The 6,000-nt window shown below is 40.4% G+C and overlaps 1 protein-coding gene across 1 annotated transcript in view; it reads left to right on the top strand.

The window, feature by feature from the left end:
- The first annotated feature begins 4,922 nt into the window (after positions 1–4,922).
- Positions 4,923–6,000, top strand: part of dcn (decorin) — a 39,730-nt gene continuing 38,652 nt past the window's right edge. The window contains exon 1 of the mRNA XM_060903460.1: positions 4,923–5,171. The gene's annotated coding sequence lies outside the window, so the exon portion shown is untranslated. The remainder of the gene's footprint in view (positions 5,172–6,000) is intronic.

Genomic DNA, 6,000 nt, shown 5'->3' with positions numbered 1-6,000 from the left:
GAGGGAACAGCTACTTATAGCTGCTTTAATGTAGCTGGTGAGGGAACGGCTACTTATAGCTGCTTTAATGGAGCTGGTGAGGGAACAGCTACTTATAGCTGCTTTAATGTAGCTGGTGAGGGAACAGCTACTTATAGCTGCTTTAATGGAGCTGGTGAGGGAACAGCTACTTATAGCTGCTTTAATGGAGCTGGTGAGGGAACAGCTACTTATAGCTGCTTTAATGTAGCTGGTGAGGGAACAGCTACTTATAGCTGCTTTAATGTAGCTGGTGAGGGAACGGCTACTTATCGGTGCTTTAATGGAGCTGGTGAGGGAACGGCTACTTATAGCTGCTTTAATGGAGCTGGTGAGGGAACGGCTACTTATAGCTGCTTTAATGGACCTGGTGAGGGAACGACTACTTATAGCTGCTTCAATGGACCTGGTGAAGGAATGGCTACTTATAGCTGCTTTAATGAAAGTGAGAACAGGAACTAACCTGTTACACAACATTAAATGAAACTCTAAATGGATAAAATGTACACTGAGTCTACCTTTCTTAAATACAACGTTATGGTATCATTAGCAAATTGATGTCATATAAGCAGAATAAAACACTTCAGTATGATGTTATTAGAAAATAATCCACTTTGAGTGCTAATGGTAATGCCTCTTCATCGCATGACACCGTCACTGATTATTTTCCGAGAACAGCACATCCTGAAGTGTTTTTTCCCCCCTTATTACTCAATTGATTGTACAGACTAAATGCACTAAAGACAAACAGTTTTGCCATTATTTCTGCAACTAAAGTGAAAATGTACAGTGTAAACTTTTAGGTGGACATAAATTCAGTTTAAAAAAAGAGTGAAATAGTGTTTGTATGTGTGTAAATATATTCATGGAATTGAACCCTGCTGTATGTCTGTATGATATATACCAGAATAGGTACAGATCTAAATTTCAAACTCGAAAGTTGTGGATAAAATTAAAAGCTATGTTAGCACACAGATCAGCCAAAGCATTAAAACCACTGAGAGGTGAAATGAATAACATCGATTATCTCATTACACTGGCACCTGTCAAGGGGTGGGATATATCAGGCAGTAAGATAAGAGAACAGTCAGTTCCTGAAGTTGATGTGTTTGAAGCAGGAAAAATGGGCAAGCGTAAGTGAGCAACTTTAACAAGGGATAAATTGTGATGGTGAGATGGCTGGCTCTGAGCATCTCCAAAATGGCAAATCTTATGGGGTGTTCCCAGTATGCAGTGGTTAGTACCTACCAAAAGTGGTCCAAGGATCTGAAGGACAACCAGTGAACCAGCGACAGGATCATGGGTATCAAAGGCTCATTGATTGGCATGGGGCACGAAGGCTAGCCTATATGGTCCAGTCCCACAGAAGAGTTACTGTAGGACAAACTACTGAAAAAGTTAAAGCTGAAACCTTTCTATTTTAGCCAGCATTCACTTTTCAGCAGTTTGTCACTCAGATCCTTACACTTGCCCATTTTTCCTGCTTCCAACACATCAACTTCAAGAACTGACTGTTCTCTTATCTTACTGCCTGATATATCCCACCCCTTGACAGGTGCCACTGTAATGAGATAAACATATATATGGTATACTATGGTACACTATGTTACCATTTATCCCATATCCCTCTCGAATGGAGCTCCAAATGCTCTGCAAAACACATAACTTTCGCAGACTGGACTCTGGAATTCAGCAACAAGGATAAGCAGGTCACCATCTGTAACCTCTAGAGAGCTAATGCTAACATCCTCCCACTCTTCACTCAGTGAGCTGAAACAGAAGTAAAGTTTTTACCCCCAAAATGGTCATGCTGCGAATGGGAAATAGAAGTGTGACCATGTTAGCAACACGTAAATGAGATTAGGTCAGTTTTCTCCAAGAGTTTAGGGAAATCTTCTTTCTACTACTTTATACAGTGGTGCTTGAAAGTTTGTGAACCCTTTAGAATTTTCTATATTTCTGCATAAATATGACCTAAAACATCATCAGATTTTCATACAAGTCCTAAAAGTAGATAAAGAGAACCCAGTTAAACAAATGAGACAAAAATATTATGCTTGGTCATTTATTTATTGAGGAAAATGATCCAATATTACATATCTGTGAGTGGCAAAAGTATGTGAACCTCTAGGATTAGCAGTTAATTTGAAGGTGAAATTAGAGTCAGGTGTTTTCAATCAATGGGATGACAATCAGGTGTGAGTGGGCACCCTGTTTTATTTAAAAGAACAGGGATCTATCAAAGTCTGATCTTCACAACACATGTTTGTGGAAGTATATCATGGCACGAACAAAGGAGATTTCTGAGGACCTCAGAAAAAGCGTTGTTGATGCTCATCAGGCTGGAAAAGGTTACAAAACTATCTCTAAAGAGTTTGGACTCCACCAATCCACAGTCAGACAGATTGTGTACAAATGGAGGAAATTCAAGACCATTGTTACCCTCCCCAGGAGTGGTCGACCAATGAAGATCACTCCAAGAGCAAGGCGTGTAATAGTCGGCAAGGTCACAAAGGACCCCAGGGTAACTTCTAAGCAACTGAAGGCCTCTCTCACATTAGCTAATGTTAATGTTCATGAGTCCACCATCAGGAGAACACTGAACAACAATGGTGTGCATGGCAGGGTTGCAAGGAGAAAGCCACTGCTCTCCAAAAAGAACATTGCTGCTCATCTGCAGTTTGCTGAAGATCAGGTGGACAAGCCAGAAGGCTATTGGAAAAATGTTTTGTGGATGGATGAGACCAAAATAGAACTTTTTGGTTTAAATGAGAAGCATTATGTTTGGAGAAAGGAAAACACTGCATTCCAGCATAAGAACCTTATCCCATCTGTGAAACATGGTGGTGGTAGTATCATGGTTTGGGCCTGTTTTGCTGCATCTGGGCCAGAACGGCTTGCCATCATTGATGGAACAATGAATTCTGAATTATACCGGCGAATTCTAAAGGAAAATGTCAGGACATCTGTCCATGAACTGAGTCTCAAGAGAAGGTGGGTCATGCAGCAAGACAACGACCCTAAGCACACAAGTCATTCTACCAAAGAATGGTTAAAGAAGAATAAAGTTAATGTTTTGGAATGGCCAAGTCAAAGTCCTGACCTTAATCCAATGGAAATGTTGTGGAAGGACCTGAAGCGAGCAGTTCATGTGAGGAAACCCACCAACATCCCAGAGTTGAAGCTGTTCTGTACGGAGGAACGGGCTAAAATTCCTCCAAGCCGGTGTGCAGGACTGATCAACAGTTACCGCAAACGTTTAGTTGCAGTTTTTGCTGCACAAGGGGGTCACACCAGATACTGAAAGCAAAGGTTCATATACTTTTGCCACTCACAGATATGTAATATTGGATCATTTTCCTCAATAAATAAATGACCAAGTATAATATTTTTGTCTCATTTGTTTAACTGGGTTCTCTTTATCTACTTTTAGGACTTGTGTGAAAATCTGATGATGTTTTAGGTCATATTTATGCAGAACTATGGAAAATTTTAAAGGGATCACAAACTTTCAAGCGCCACTGTATTTATTTATTTATTTATTTATTAAATTCATTCATTTATTTATTTATTGCAGATCTGCAGCAACTGACCTATTTAGGGCTTTTTTATTTTATTTATTTATTTATTTTTGCATTTCATGGAAGGAGTCTCCAGACTCAGCACTTTGTAACATAGGTAAAGCTGAGGCTGTACATTTTCAGATGTCTTTGAGACGGCTTTACGGTTTCCCACTAAAATGGCTCCGCCTTTCCTCTGGGAGATCCCTGTATCAATCACCTCCGTTTAGCAGATTTGGGCTGGTTCATGTAGACTCCTAACTGACAGATCTGCATAAAAGTTGCAGTCATTTCATTTGTTTGGTGTGACTTTTGGACAGATTCCGATCTGTTTTACAGACATTCATTTACATGAAGTGTAACTCTAAAGGGTTAAAAGGCACATGTTATTTAATTTAATTAATGCAAAATGGTAATAATTGACAAATTGCTGTGGTATAAGAGGAACAAAACACTTTGGGATGTGCTGTCATAAAAAAAGTCTGGGATGGTAGCAATAACTCCGTTTGATCACATCACACCACACCATTGATTATTTTCCAACAACAGCATGCCATAACTTTTCCTTACATCATAGTCACATTCACATTCACACTGCATTCACTCACATTTTAACCTGTAAACCATCCAGTACCTGGAATCCTCCATTCCTCCTCACTCTATCATCTCCACACCTTTCCTGTTCTTCATAACAGTAATTATTCAGTCAAATGGTTTGCAATGATTAAATACATCATACAATAAATGTTGACGGGATTACAACATGTCTAATGAGTCGTTTCCAGTTTTCACACTTTTACACAAAGGATCCAGTTCAAGTTAATTGAACTACGTTGTCTTAACCTTTAACCTGGGTGGAAATAAACAGCAGAAAGAGGCAGGAAGGTTAAAAAGAAGGAGTGAACTGAAGTAGCGTAAACCTGAACCATAGCTTAGGTGGAGTGAAAGCTAGTTTTCTCCTCTCTGTTCACCTCCAGTCACCCCGTTTTTAGATTGAAAGCCTCTCCGAGTAAACACACACTCTTATAAAGATCAGGGCCTGTGTGTGTGAGAAACTAGTGTATGGTCCAGTGAACGTCTGTCAGAGAAACAAAAGCATGGTAGGAGGGAAGGAGGAAAAGTTTCCACTATAGAGAAAGCACTAAGAGAAAAAGAGAGAGAGAGAGATGGATGGATGTGTGTTGAACTTCTCTGTACTCATGTCATTACCAGATAACACAGTGTGACAGATATCCAGCCTCTCTCTCTCTCTCTCTCTCTCTCTCTCCTCTTCCCTTTCTCTCGTCTTCCAACTGGTTTCGGGAAGTGCATGCAAGGAAAGTTCTCCACCAATTGTCTAATTCGAGAGGGACTCAGAAACCAACCCCTCCCTCCTTTTTCCCCCCTTTCCCTCTCTTCCTCCTTCTCTCTCTCTTGACTTGCTCCACTCTCGATCTCGTCCCCTCCTCCCCTGCTACAGCACACCTGCTTTCTCTTGGCTGCACGCATTCTCCCAGCGATCGGCTCTTTGGCCTGCCGCTCTGCAGCTTCCCTCCATCCTTCTCTGGATTTTCGGGTGATCGTCTTTCTCTCCGGTTCCTGCAAACGACACAGGTAGGACTCACGCTACACACACTTGTTCTCCCTTTTCATTTGCACAAAACATACAGGAAATTGGTTTATAGATTCCTCTTGGATTTGGGATCATTTAGACTCCCTGGGAATACTTTAGCACTTTCTATGGTTGCCATAAAGCACTTTGGAGGTTGAAGAGAGGTTTTTTTGGTGCCTGATGGATTTGGATAGAATTTCAATAGTATGCACAGTCAAAGCAAAACTAATTGATATACACTGTGTGTGTGTGTGTGTGTGTGTGTGAGGCCAGATTGCTCGACGTATGACTACTGTTAGCATTTTGATAAGTGAAGCCATGCATTGTGTATGTTACTGAGAGAGAGCGAGATTATAAGGGGGTGTGGTGCAACTGGGACCAGCTCATGCTGCTTTTTGCATGTCATTTGTATGTCATCATATATTTTACACTTTCTACCATTCCTAAAATGTTTTTAATATTCATTACACTGAAAGATCAATGTTGTGTGTGAGAGAGAGAAAGTAAGCAAGCAAGCAAGCCATTCTAGAGATTCTCTAAAGTCTGAAACATGCTTGTATTATTCACCTGGAGGCCTGGTGTCATTCATAAATAAATAAATAAATAAATAAATAAAAAAGTGGAGCTCTTTTCCCTCTGCTCTAACACAGCTACCAAATTCAGGAACTACCTGCTGCTCCTGAACCAGGTGTGTTTGATCAGAGAAATCCTCAACCCCCTGGACTCTGGCCCTCCACAACTAACAGGACTCTTGTTCAAGAAAACTGTATTTAATTATGCTATAAGTATAATTAATATCAAAAGTACATATTTACAATCCTGATACGTACA

Source organism: Neoarius graeffei, chromosome 21, assembly GCF_027579695.1.
Source record: "Neoarius graeffei isolate fNeoGra1 chromosome 21, fNeoGra1.pri, whole genome shotgun sequence".
NCBI lineage: Eukaryota > Metazoa > Chordata > Actinopteri > Siluriformes > Ariidae > Neoarius > Neoarius graeffei.
Note: the sequence above shows the minus strand (reverse complement) of the source record. Positions and strands in the feature narration are given on the sequence as shown.